General features: G+C 56.8%; 1 long non-coding RNA gene across 1 annotated transcript in view; it reads left to right on the forward strand.

The window, feature by feature from the left end:
* Nucleotides 1-922: 922 nt before the first annotated feature.
* Nucleotides 923-14,156, forward strand: part of LOC132414835 (uncharacterized) — a 66,283-nt gene continuing 53,049 nt past the window's right edge. Inside the window, exon 1 of the long non-coding RNA XR_009517045.1 lies at nucleotides 923-1,196. This is a non-coding gene — a long non-coding RNA (uncharacterized lncRNA). The remainder of the gene's footprint in view (nucleotides 1,197-14,156) is intronic.

Here is a 14,156-nt window from a genome sequence, read left to right on the forward strand (position 1 = left end):
GAAGGAGGAAGGTTGGGACGTGAGGCTGGGGAATGGGCCAAAGCGGGGGAGCTGCCAAGGACCCCGTCTTAGCTGGGGAGTCCAAGAGGCCTCTCCCTGACTTTGGTGTCCAGAGTGGGACACACAGGATAATCTACTGGGGTGGGGAGGAGAACTTTATGCTTAGGATTTACATTTCGTCCTTTTAAAAGGTCTATCTTCTGTGAATATTTTATAATGCAGGTAATAGATTCATACAGTCATGGAAACTTGAAACCTATAAATAACTGTACATATATAGTTATGAGCTCATATGGAGTTGTGAGTTCAAACATTTCTTATGAGAGGGTGCATGGTCCAAACAGTGAGAGGGTTTGAAGGTCACTGTCTCTTAGGGCTTCTGATCTTTTATCCTGGGCCCCTTCCTACTGAGCTTGAAGTCCAGGATGGCAGGATGAAGGAAGGTCCTCCATTCAGGGACCTGGAGAGCTGGCATCAGTGGAAAGGCTCAGGCTGGCTTGATGGGGGAGGTCTGAGGACCAGCAGGTGTCATGGGCATAGATGGGGCTCAGGCCTCTCTCTGGTGGGCACTTCCTCCCATCTGGAACAGAGACAAGACTGAGCTCGCCCTGGCACGGGCTGTGGGAGAGGCAGCCATGGCTGGGCCCTCTGATCAGGAACCCAAGAACCCCTTGCTCAGGATGGAGGGCAGCACGCAGGAGTGGCACCTTCTGAGCCCACCCACCTGTCTCTCCAGCCCTGGGCCCCTGGGAGGAGCTTTGCTACTAGAGTGCTTAACCCCATAAACAAATATTTGTCACGCTCCTGTGGGGCCCAGAGCAGGGGCAGGGCACAGCTTGTGCCATCACATGTTCCTGGTCAGGTGGGTGGGTGACAGTACAAGATGCCAGTGATCTGGAGTGTTATTGCGTTTCCCCAAGTTCCGGGTGAGCAGAGGCTAGTGCTCCCTGCCGGGATTTGTTGGTGCCGAGTAAGCAAGATCAGCAAGAAAATGCTGAGGTCCTCAATCCATCTACCAGTCAATATCTACTGGGCACCTGTTAGTTTTACCAGCGGTGCTGGGTGCTGGGGTAGGGTGCTTTGTCTCCTGCCGATGACAGAGGGCCAAGGATAGATCACAAGGAGCTCTGCATGGCCGGGACCATGATCCCCATTTTACAAATGAGGAAACTGAGGTCCCAGAGGGTAACTTGCTGGTAAGTAAGGACTGGAACCCATACCTTAAAGTTCTGGCTGCGAGCCCCACAGGTGTGTGTAGAGCCAGTAGGGGGCAGTGCTGGAAGCGCCTGGAGGCACCCCCAGGACTTGCTCCACTTCTGCACTTGGAGGAATCCTATCTGTCTTCCAGACTCAGCTTAGCTTGTCTTCTCCTCCGGGAAGCTTTCCATGATAGCCCTCAACCCTCTGCCAAGACACACCTTTTTCTCCCTGTTTCCTCTGCACCTGGCTTACCTCAGAGCCTCGTTACCAGTCACTTGCCAGTGTCCCTCACTGGGCTGCAGGCTACTTGAGGGCAAGACCTGTGTCCTTCGTTCTCAGGATCCCAGCACGGGGCTTGGAGCATGGGTGTTAAGGAAATACCTGAATAGATGTGGATGAGAAAAGCAAGAGTAGAGGGCTGGGAGAGCCTTCCTTCCGAAGATGGGAAGTGGACCCCGAGAGAGACAGGATGTGCATGCATTGTGGAGAGAGGGCAGGCTACCGGGGGGACAGCTCCACACAGGCATTAGACATTGCTGTCAGGAGGGAGCCATGGCAGGTTCTTGAGCAGGGGCACGACAGGGCAAGCCTCCCTTTAGCCCTGCACCATCTTGTGCTGACCCTCCTGCGGGTGTGGGGGGGTGGGAGGGCAGCTCCACTCTCCTGGCCTGTGGCCTGACTCCCTCTGGAAGTACTTCCAGCCTTCTCACCTAAGGCCCACAAGCTGCACCTGGGAAACGTGTCTGCCAGCAGCTGGTTGGGGATGAGGGCTGCCTGCCCTCTGCCAGCGCTCAGGACAGACAGTCCCCTGAAACCTGGGGTCAGTTAGTTTGCTGGTTCATTCATTCGTTTATTCTGTAAATGTTTATTGAGCACCCATGGGTGCTTGGCCTTGGGGTGGCGGATCCTGCCAGGGGCTTGGCCTCCGAGGGTGTGTGAGGGCCACCCCCATGGTGGTGCTGGTCTCCCTCACCCCACCGGTGGGCTCAGAGCCTCTCTGCCACCCTCTCCCGGCCCACTCTGCCCACTCTGGGCCAAGCAGGGAGACAGTCCCCCTGGGTTGGGGGAGGGGCTCTCTGGGGAAGGAGCCCCGGCAGACCCTCCACAAGGAGCAAGGGGGGGTAAGCGGGGGCGGGCTTCAACTGGGGTAGGGGTGGGCCTCGGCAGTCTCGCCCGACCCCACGCGGGCAGCTGTTCCCGGAATGGGGGTTTTAAACTTTTTTTCTGTTGGCGAATATGCATGTGGTCTTAATTATTTATACGCAGCACTTATCTCCCCCAAACGTTTTATCGGGATTCGGCAGATCCGAGAGCGCGAGATGGAAGCCCAGGGCAGGAGCGGGGGCGGGGAGGGGACTGTGGAGGAGCAGTGGGGAGCCAGGGGAAGCTAGTGTAGGCGTCCCCTAAATCAGCCCGGGGGTGAGGGAAGGAAGGACCCCATTCACGGTCGCTTTGATTCTTTCAGGCCCTGATGGGCGTTGGGAAACCGCAACGGGTATCCGGCCTGCGGGAATTAACACCTGGGGCGGCTTAACCTCTCTGGGCTCTGACCTGCCCCGATCCCCATAACAGGGGGCGCCACTCCAGGGGGCCAGTTCTCCCCAGTGAGTCCCTGGTGGACGCGAAGGAGAGTGGAGAACCACATCTTTCAGCAGCAACCCAGGAAGCCTTAAGAAGGGTCCCTGCTCTTGCCTGGTGGAGGTGGCAGGAGAAGAGAATGGGCGTGACCTTGGGACCCCGCACCTGTTAACGAGCCGGGGCATTATGGTCTTCTTTAGTGCTCACCATCCCCTGGAGACATTTCCTGCCCATTTTATAGATGAGGAAACTGAGGTTCAGAGGAGTCACCAGCCTAAGGACCTCCAGCAGAGCAGGGATTGGTGCCCACGTGGACTCAGGCGGGTGGTCTTTCCTGGAGCAATGGGAGGGTAGTGGGCCGGGCCTGCCCCTTCCCTTGGCCCCCTCCCCAGCAGGTCCCTCGAGCTGCTTGTGTCCTGTATATGCCCTCTATTCCTGGCCGTTTGGGCAGCGCCACTGGAAGCGCCTCCCGTGCACACACCCCTCCTTGCACCCGCCCCCCCACGTGTGCAGGATTTGCAGGGGGGTCTTCGAGGCCAATCCTCCAGGCCCCCAGGAACCTGAGCATGGAGGGCCCGGGAGCCCCCCCGACTCCCCCCACCGGCAGTGCCCAGCGAACCCTGGCCTAACCCTCGTCCCAGCCGCACCCACGAGGCCCTCTGGGGCCGAGGGCTGAATCAGCGGCCTGGGAAGCCTCGGCAGAGGGTCCCGATGGGAGGTCTGGCTGGGGGTAGGGGGCGCCTGCGATGGGGAGGGGCGCTGGGTGGCGTCTACCCCAGCTGCCTGGAATTCCACGGGGGCAGAGGGCATGGCGATTTGGCAGTGCACCCAGGAGCCCCCTGTGCGTGGGGGCTGCCTTCCCCTCCCCATCTGGGGCTTCGGGGGGGAGGGCGGGGCCCTTGTCCCTTGCAGAGAGGGTGTGCATGTTTATGCTGGGGGTGGGGAGGACTTCCTTGAACTTGCCGCGTTGGGCGGAATCTTCCCGGTCGGGGCTGGGTAGGGGCCGCGTTGGGGTGAGCTCTTGGGCCCCCTGGAATCTAGGCTCCCTTGGTTGGGCAGGGCCAGGGAAGGGGAGGCTCATGCATGGCATTCCCTGAGTTTCACCCCAGGCCTCGGAGTCGAGGATGTCTCCGGAGGTAAAGCTCTTTCAGAGGGAGATTCCCGCGAGCTCCGGGCGGCCCTGGGTAATTGGTTCATCGATTAACAGCTCGGGTGTGGGGCGCGCTTCAGCGGGTGGGGGCGGGGCGGCTGAGTCTGGGGCCCAGCCCTGGGGGAGTGTTGCCGGAGGGAGGTGGGGAAGGCGGTAATTCCAGGTTGGGGAGGGTCTCTGTGCCGCCCCAAGAAGTGAGGATCCTCCGGGAGGCAGCCGAGGGCCCCCCTCCCGGGTGCCAAGCGCCAGCAGGGCCCCATTGGGCCCCTGGAAGAATTGGTTCCCACCAGCCAACCTGTTCCCATAGCCAGAAGTTGCCATGGTGACCCCCTCCCACCTACAGCTACAGCTTTTCCAGTAAAACCACTGCAGAAATCCATACTTCCCGACAGGCACGCCCCCGGGCCCCCCACCCCCTACTCGGCGCGGTCTGGGATTGGCTGGGAGTTAACCCTTCGCCTGCCGGCCAGCCGATGCTCTTTGGGGGAGTCAGGGGAGTGAGAGCTGGCAGTGGGGGACCTGGGCTGGAGAGGAGAAGGTGGACAGGGGCAGGCCGGCTGCCTTCTCCCTCAGGGCCCCAGGATGGGACTTCAGCAACTCCAGGAAGTTGGAGTGGAGAAGGGAAGCTAGCTCCCCACCGTTGCCGCCTTGGAGGAGTCTTGCTGGGGCGCCAGGACTGCTCCCGGTGGAACCCCAAGGTCCCCGCTGGGCTGCAGCCGCCCAAGGGTGCCTTCCGCTGCAGTCGGTGGGGCAGCAGACCTACCTAGCCTGGCCTGCAGTTGCTGGCGGATTCGCTCTCCCCTCTCCCTCCTCTGCCCCTCCTCCCAGCACAGACCTCTCTCCTAGAGGCAGAGAGGGCTCAGCTCAAGTCCAGCAGCCCCACTGCCCACACCTGGCAGCCCCCCAAGGGAGGCTGCATGCCCGGAGCCTGGCTTTGTGTACGTAGGTCTGCTCTGATGGGCTGTTGGGCAAAAGAAGTCACTGACTGCTTGGGGTCTTGCCTTCCTCCCCTGAGAAGTGAGGGTAGTGATCTGGGCTGCTTGCAAGTTTGAGGGAGAAGAGGGGTTCCATCCTGCTGAGCCCCAGGGATAAAGCCTGCCTTGTCTCTATGGGGGAGGGGCCCCTGGGGACCCCTGAGGCTGTGTGGGCCCAGGGGGCTCAGCTCTGTGGCCCAGCCTGCTTCTACTTTCAGAGCTGTGAGTGGGCGATGCTCTAATTATTCTGTCTGTAGCCCAGGATGAATAATTGAGAGGTCTTTGAAGAGAATTAATTAGCCCGTTTATTGACTGTAAATGCTTCGCTGCAGATGACGAAGGGAAGGCCCCCGACTGTGCCTGCGCCGGCCCACAGCTAGATGTGGAGTTTGCATTCTGGGTTCCCTCAGCACCACCAGGGTTCATACTTTGCCTTCGCCCGGAGAAGGGTACAGGCTGCGAGCCCCTACTCGCTGGCCCCTCGCTGCAAGGTTCTGCCCCTCCGCCCCAGCTCTGCTTCATTTATCTTCCAAGAGGCAAGCAGGGACCTCCCTTCCCCCAAGGAGTGGGGACAGGGCATGTCCCAACGTTGGGAGCACTTGCCCAGCACGCTGGACTCCTGTCCTGGGGCCAGGCTCTGCACACGGTCCCATGTCCCTCGGGGCAGAGGCACCCCACCGCAGGGGACCTGTGGGCTGGCTCTGGGCTCCATGGGTCTCTCTCCGCTGAATCCAGCACGCCCACTGTGCCCCCAGCCCCTGTGTGGGCCTAGGGGGTGACAGGAAAATAGGCAGCGATCCAGCCCTCCAGGCTGTGGTGGTGGGATCAGACATGTAAACATCCGGGCATCTGTGGGACCAAGGAGGGCGGGACGCTGTCAGCCTGGAGACGGCTGGCTCGCTAGGTGGGTGCTAGCAGTTCATAATAACAGCGACTATCTCTATAGCCTTTACTCCACGCCAGGCCCTGTCCTAAGCACATTACGAGGACTAACTCCCTTACCCTTCAGTGCAGACCCCATGAAGGTAGGGGCGTGGACTTGTTCCCTGATGGGTCTGCAGAGCTCAGGGCAGAACCTAGCACAGATGAGGGTTTGTTGAATGAATGAGTGAATGAATGAATGTGAGTAAACGGAGTGACAAAGCTGGGCTCACACCCCCTTTTGTCTGGCTCGAGGACCTGTGCTCTGCTGCACCTGTGATCCCAGGGGAGGTGGGGGCCCTGAGCACTGCGCAGGGTAGGGGGGTGTCAGCCCCTGCCTCTGTGGCCGCTGGACCACAGTGAATGGGAGAGCAGGCACCTGCAGGCACGGGGAGACCTGCCTTAGAAACCCCAGCCATGCAGCCGTGGGGCACACGGGCTGGGGAGGGGAGATGCAGCTGGGGAGCTGTTTGGAGACCAGAGTGCTTGGTCCAGATGAGCCATGGCGGGGGCTGGGCCGAGACCACCGCAATGGGGATGGAGAAGCCATGACAGCTCTGATCTGTGGGGAGGAGGAAAGGGGGGATGGAACTGACTGACTCATAGGCCTGGAGATGAGGGGACAGAGGGTTGGAGATGACCCCAGGGGACACCTCAAATGAGGATGTGTGTCTGCGAGTGGGGGGAGAGCTCAGGAAGCACAGTGAAGGGGCTCTCACTTGGGCAGCCCTCAGGGAACTGGATGTCCCCGGCCAGATATCCCCTGTCATCTTTCCATACCCCACCACCCCCCGCCTGCTCTGTGACTGGAAGGCTGCCCTATGGTCCACGCCAGTGGGTTCCCTCTTCCTCTGCCTCCTGTTGTGTTTAACAAGCGGGAGATGTGGGCGGAGATGGGGCGCATTGAGCACAGCTCAGGGGGGGTGTGCGCCCTCCCAGCCTACAGCTCCTGTCGTCGGCAGCCCTCCCCATGCACTCAGCTCTCCTTCCAGAGCTGCTGGCAGCATTGCTGTTTGTGTGCTTTTCTTGAGCATCTGCTATGTGCCAGGGGTTTCCGTACATCCTAGCAGTTCTACGAGTGAGGTTGTCGAACAACTGACTTTCATATCACACCTGACTTAGACAATGACCCCAAGTCACAAGTGAGTGAATGTCGGAGCGGAGGCTTGAACCCACGTCTATGAGACACCCCCCCCCCCCACCGCAGTGACACCTATTGCTTCCCCTGCCTTCTCTTCCTCACCTCCGGGAACCTCCCTCCCTGCCCTCAGCAGGGTTATGGTGGGAGCTCATGGGCACCTCACCTAAGGGGTTCTTCAGCTGAGGAAGAGAAGCAGGTCTCCCTCAAGGTGGCTGAAGCCTGGGAAGCTGGTGCATGTGGATGCACAGGGCCCAGGAGGTGAGGAGGAGCGGGTGTGATGAAGTCTGCGTCCCAGGAAGGAGCAGAGGCAGAGCTGAGAGCCCAAGCCTGCCTCCAGCCCCTCCTTGCACTCCCGCTGGTGGTGGACATTTGTCCTCTTGGTTGTTTGGTGTCCAGACAGCCTTCCCAGGGCCTATGGTAGGGTCAGACAGCATGCAGTGAGGGTCCAGCAGTGCTATTCTATGCAGGCTGTTCAGTGCTAACCAATACACCCATAAGCTACTTTTCTGCTTGTCTTAACCAGAGAGCACCTGTCTGTCAGATGCAGTACAGACTAGTGACTTCTCTTGTGTTCCATGAGAAACTCCGTGTATCAGTCAGCTACTGCCATAATTAGGCCCTATAACAAACAGCCCCATATTCTCAGTGGCATTGCACAGTAAGCATTGATTTTTTGCTGTCATGTCTGTGAGCTTGCTGGGTTTCAGCAGATCCAGGCTTGGCTCCGGGCTGTGGGTTGGGTCCAGATTTGCTCCACATGTTTCTTGTCCTCCTTAGACCAGCAAGAGCCCCTAAGTGTGTTCTTTCTGGGACTGTCTCAGCCATGCAAGAGAGCAGGTTCCTTGTGCAAGCGCATTTCAAGTCTGCTCAGTGCATATCACTGCCATCCCATTGGTCAACGCAAGTCACGTGGCTCTCTGGTCTGAAGGTTTGTGTCCCCCGAAAATTCAGATGTTGAAATCCTAACCCTCAAATATGATGGTATTAGGAGGTGGAGCCTTTGGTAGGTGGTGAGGGCTCCAGTCTCATGAATGGGATCAGTGTTTTTATAAAAGAGACCCCACAGACCTCCCCAGCCCCTTTCCCCACGTGAGCACACAGTGAGAAGGTGCCGACTGTGAACCAGGAAGAGGGTTCTCACCAGAGCCTGACCATGCTGCCCCTTGATTTTGGATCTCCAGCCTCCCAAACTGAGAAATTTCTGTTGCTTATGAGCCACCCAGTTTATGGTACTTTATACAAACTAAGACAGATGGCTATGCCCAACGTCAAGGACATGGATGCCTAACTCTGCTAGAAGGGAGTGAAGAGGCAGGATTGATAACTTAATTCCCTCGTTTTTATTTTTAATTTTATTATGAAAATAGTTTTGGGGACTTCCCTGGTGGCACAGTGGTTAAGAATCCGCCTGCCAATGCAGGGGACACGGGTTTGATCCCTGGTCCGGGAAGATCCCACATGCCACGGAGCAACTAAGCCCGTGCACCACAACTACTGAGCCTACATCTAGAGCTGGCGAGCCCCAACTGCTGAGCCCACGTGCCGCAACTACTGAGCCCAAGTGCTGCAACTACTGAAGCCCGCGTGCCTAGAGCCCGTGCTCTGCAACAAGAGAGGCCACCGCAATAAGCATGCGCACTGCAACGAAGAGTAGCCCTCACTCTCCACAACTAGAGGAGGCCCGCGCGCACCAACGGAGACCCAATACAGCCAAAAATAAATAAAATAAATAAATTATAGAAAACAAAAGTAGGCAGAGGGGTATAGCACATCCCCGTAGAACATCACCCAGATTCCGTAACTGTAAATATCTTCTTATATTTGTCTGATCTGCTTATTTTTTCTTGGTAAGATGCTTTTAAACTTTTAAAAAATTGAGGTAAAGTTTGCATAACCTGAAATTTACCATTTTAACCATTTTTAAGTGTGCAGTTGAGTGGCATTAGGGATGTTCACATTGCTGTGCAGTCATCACCACCATCATCTCCAGAACGCTTTCATCGTCCTAAACTGAAACTCCGTCCCCATTAGACACTAACCCCCCATTCTCTCCTCCCCCAGGCCCATGCAACCACTATTCTGCTTTCTATCTCTATGTATTTGACTATTCTAGGTACCTCATCTAGGAGAAATTACATAATATTTGTCCTTCTGTGACTGGTTTATTTTACATAGCATAATGTTTTCAAGGTCCATGCATGTCGTCGTGTGTGTCAGAATTTCCTTCCTTTTTAAGGCTGAATAATATTCCATTGTCTGGATGGACCATATTTTGTTTATCCATTCTTCTATTGATGGACACTTGGGTTGCTTCTACCTTTTGACTATTTTGAATAATGCTGCTGTGAACATGGGTGTACAAGTATCTGTTTGAGATGCTGCTTTCAATTCTTTGGGGTGTATACACAGAAGTGGAATTGCGGGATCATATAATAATTCTATGTTTAACTTTTTGAGGAACTGCCATACCGTTTTCCACAGTGGCTGCACCATTTTACATTCCTTTTAGCAATGCACAAGGGTTCCAATTCTTTTTCCTTTCTTTTTTCCTTCCTTTTCTCTTTTCTTTCTTTCTTTCTGTCTGTCTTTCCTTCTTTCTCTCCCTCTCTTTCCTTCTTTCTTTCCTCCTTCCTTCCTTCCTTTCATTCTTTCTTCATCATAGCCATCTAACTGGGTATGAAGTAGTGTCTAATAGTGGTTTTGGTTTGTGTTTCAATCTCCTTTTGACTTGAACTCTCTTTTGAGGTGGGTTTCTGTTTCTTGTAACTGATACTAGTTAGGGTGGGTTTAGCAGCAAGTGCTGTGTGGTTCTGCCTAACGTGTGCTAAGAGCTTACAGCAAGCCAGGCTCTTCACTCCCGAGCACCGTCCCATTTCAACCCCCCAACAACCCAGTGTGGGGGGATGCTTTGACGCACAGTGTAGGGTGAGGCTAGGGTGGATAGATGACTTGCCCAGAGGCACATAGCTAGGGTTCAAAGGCAGGTCTACACCTGAGCCGTGACCTTAGGCCCTTGCCAGGGTAGGGTGGGTGTTGTCAGGTCACTGCCGGGGGAGGCCTGCCTGTTCCCTTGGCCCAAGACTCCCTTGGCCCTTGAGAACTGGTGTCAGGGTTCTGGGCAGCACCGGGGTGCAGGAGAGACTGGGAGGAGAGAAGGCACTGAGACTCCTTCCTTCTCTCCCAAGATGAGGCATTTGGAGGCTGATAGCATCTTGGGAAGAGGAGCTCATTGCCCAAAAGGGCTGCTGTGGCATCTAACAATATGGACTTCCTTCCTTCTGGGAAGCGGGGTTGAGAAGGAAGCTGCCCACCCCCTACTCACCAATAAGCTGACTGTGTTCAGTTAAAATGCTAGATTTCAGTTAAAACCCTGCTCCTTGGCCTGGTCCCCAGGGCCTTGGCCTGTTATCGAGCTCCTTGTGGAACGGGTTTGCTGGGTGGATCTCATGGGCAGAAGTGACGCGGAGAGCCTGCCTGCTGGGGGCTCAGAGGCAGGCAGGCCAGGCAGGGCCTCCCACCTGCTCAGTGCCCACGGCCCCACCCACCCTTCAGCAGGGGTTTTCTGCTCCCCGCGTGGCCCAGAAGCCTGGGCCTCAGTGCCTGGTGTCCTGTAAACCAAGTGGTGGTGGTGGAGGAGGCCTCCTTCGAGAGGGGCAGAGCCAGCTGGCGTGGATGCCCACCCCGAGCCTCAGGCCCGCAGGGGATCGCCTGCAGCGGAACCAGGAGAGGGGCCAGGCTGGGGCAGCGGGCACAGCCAGGCCTGTGGGAGGGGTGGAGGGGCCTCTGAGGAAGGGACTTCCCAGCAGGCAGCTCTGCTGAGACCCCAGGAGGCCCTCCTCGATTCCGGTAATGACAGAACGCGGGGTAGGGCGCCAGCTTCTGCCCGCCCAGGGCCGCCCCCTCCCCTCGCCCGTCGCCCCCCTGCTCCCCTCACAGCCAAGCTCCTCTCCTCCCCCTCCTGTTGCGCTGAATCCCAGGCTAACCCCTCCCTGGAAGATGACAGGTACAGCAGGACCATTCTCGTGACAGCTGGGAAGAGAAGCAGGGGCCAGTGAGGGATCCTGCCCAGCTTGGTACAGCCTGCTGAGGGGGCGGGGGGGCCCCTGCCCCCCTTTCGCAACCTCACCACCAGCCCAGATGCCGTCCCAGCCAGGCCTGAAGTGAGCGCCTGCCAGCCCGCAGCCCCACGCGGCCCAGCTCCACGAATGCTGCTCCCTGCCTGCCCTGAGGGGGCAGGTGGCCCTAGGGAGGCCTCCGTCCAAGGGTCTGACGGGCATGGAAGGGAGAGGTCATCTCCCAGGCTGGTGGACAGGGCCCTTCACCAGAGCTCCCTGTGACCCTCCCCTGGGAGACCTGGCCTCTCACCGCCACTCTCCGGGGGCGTGGCAGAGGGGACGTGGCAGAGGGGGCGTGGCAGGGGACGTGGCGGAGGTTGCAGTGCTGCCCACTGTGCTGACACTCCCTCCCGTCCCCCCTCCCTCATCTGTGCTCCCTGGGATCTGGGGCTCACCCTCAGAGGTGGGTGCTGCTTGCCCCTGCCCACTCCATGCCCCCTCCCCGCCACTCAGGTGCAGGGAGCCGGGAGTGGCCTTGGGGGAGACTTTTGGGCAGGTTCCCAGGGCCTACAGGGCAGGGCGGCCTCTCCTTTCCCAGAAAGAGGAAGGAAGGCGCAGCATCTGGGGACAAAGCCTCCATCCCCACCCTCTCTGTGGCCAGAAGCTTCACCCTGTGACCTGGCCTCTGGGAGAGGGGCCAGCTCTGGGGGTGGAGTCGGTCCCCTAGGAACCCCCAGGGAGGACATCTGCCCTCTGTGCTTCAGGGGCCAGCCCTGTGGGGTGCCGGGGCCAGTCTCCTTTGTGCCCACCTTCCGAGGCCCAGCGTGAGCAGGGGTGGGCGTCTGGACTCTCCCAGTTCTCCAGGGCCCTGCATTGGTCCTCTGCCCTCTGGCTGGCATGGCAAGCCTTGCCCAGCCCCAGGGAGCAGGTTGCCCTGAGGCCCCTCACCTTGGCCCCCTGCCCCTTCCCACCTAGGGATGCACAAAAGGCCCTTTCTCTGACTGCACCAGACTTCAAGCTTCAGCAGTGGTGGAGAGAGATCTTTAAACTCCCACCAAGGGTAGTGTTTATGCAAAGCATATGCAAAGCACATGAGGAGGGGGCCCTGCCTCCACCAGGGACCCCACTCCGGGTGAGAAGAGCCACTCAAGCCGGTGCCTGCAGCTGCTGGCCTGTCCCCACCAGCAGCTGTGGCAGCAGAGATGCGGGGGCACCTACGGTGTGCAGGGTCTCCGGGCGGGCGGGGCCGGGGCCATGAGGAGGGAGGTGCAGTGGCGGCTTTCAGAGGATTTAATCCCAGTGGGGAGACAAGGAGCAGACAGAGGGACACAGCACCAGCAGGTGATGGGCCGGCAAGTGGTGGTTCCGCCTCCGTGATGAAGAATGATGCCCAGAGATGGCCAGTGTGAAGCAGGCTGTTCCCTCTGTCCTTCCTTCCTTCATCTCTTCTGGAACCATCTGCTTGGTGCCTGTTATGTGCCAGGTGCTGTTCTAGGGGCTGGGACAGCACAGCAGACAGAAGCGCCCGCCTGGTGAGCTGGTGCTCTAGCTGGAGCCCTACTCACTGCCCGGAAGTAAGGATTCCAGTGTGTTTAAAGCCCACTGAGACCAAGAGCACCCGCTTGGCCACCTCTGAGCACTTGCAGCTGTGAATGTTCCCTGGCATCCCAGCATTTCTGCACATTAAGAATTCACTTATTGGGGAGCGGAGGTTCATCGTTGTTCTTTAGTCTCACCAAAAGTTGCCAAATTTAGTAAAATGAAACAACAGGAGACCAGGTGCCTAGTTAAATGTGAATTTCAGATAAACAACAGACATTTTGTAGGATAAGTGTATCCCACACAATATGTGGGGTATACTAACAGTTATTCACTGTTTATCTGAAATTCACATTTAACTGAGCATCTTGTCTTTTTTTTTTTTTTTTTTTTTCCGGTACGCGGGCCTCTCACTGCTGTGGCCTCTCCCGTTGCGGAGCACAGGCTCCGGACGCGCAGGCTCAGCGTCCATGGCTCACGGGCCCAGCCGCTCCGCGGCATGTGGGATCTTCCCGGACCGGGGCATGAACCCGTGTCCCCTTCATCGGCAGGCGGACTCTCAACCACTGCGCCACCAGGGAAGCACCAAACATCTTGTCTTTTATCTGGCAACCATAGTCCCATCCACCCCATAAGATTTCTTGCATGGAAGCTGCATTTCTATCGTTCCACCTTTCCTGGAGCTGAAATGACTTCTTTTTGCCTTTTATAGCTTCATGATAGCAGCAATAAAAAAATTCTTGTCAGCAGGATGATTGAAAATTTGACTGCAAAGGGAATCATTTGTTGTATTTGTGTCAGAGGCATAAAATGGATTCCCAGTCACACCACTGCAGTTTTTAAATATTCCCTCAGTGTTGCTGCTTTATAGTTACCTACCCAGAACACTTTATGCTCACCAGTATGAGGTTCCTTTGCAGCCAGAATGGAATTATTGGTTAGTGTTTGAGGCCCAACAATAACATTTATTCCCCCAAATTTTGCTGCAGTGGGTTTTTGGTATTTTACAATTATTATTGCAGTAAAGTTTATATTCTACAGAATTATGACAATATTCAGCTACTAATGGGATTACTGTTCATTTGTGTTTTAAAGCCATGGAAATGAAATTTACTCCCAACAATACAGCTGCCATTTTATGTCCCCAAAACTGGCCGTAAATAATAAACATAATAAAAGGATGCCTGTAAAACGCATAAAACGTCCTTCTCAGAAAAAGTGGACTCTCTGTGTCTCCCCTGATTCGACGGAGCCCGGCCTAGCAGTCAGGGACCCCTGGGCAGACTTCAAAAGGATGAAGCAACTTCTTTGCCGGCCTCCTGGAGAGCCTCCATGGCCTGTGAAATGGGACCAGACACACTGACTTAGAAGGGCTGGTCACCAGGGCATGCAGTGGCCTCCGTTTGGATGACCCCTGTGTTGGTTTCCTGGGGCTGCCAAAACAAACTACCACAAGTCGGGTGGCTTTTATCAATGGAAATCGATTCTGCATGGTTTTGGAGGCCAGAAGCCTGAAATCGAGGTGTCAGGAGGGCCTTGCTCCCTCCCAAGGCTCAAGGGGAGCATTCCTCCTCATCTCTTCCAGCTTCTGGTGCCAC

This window comes from Delphinus delphis, chromosome 19, assembly GCF_949987515.2.
Source record: "Delphinus delphis chromosome 19, mDelDel1.2, whole genome shotgun sequence".
NCBI classification, from domain to species: Eukaryota; Metazoa; Chordata; class Mammalia; order Artiodactyla; family Delphinidae; genus Delphinus; species Delphinus delphis.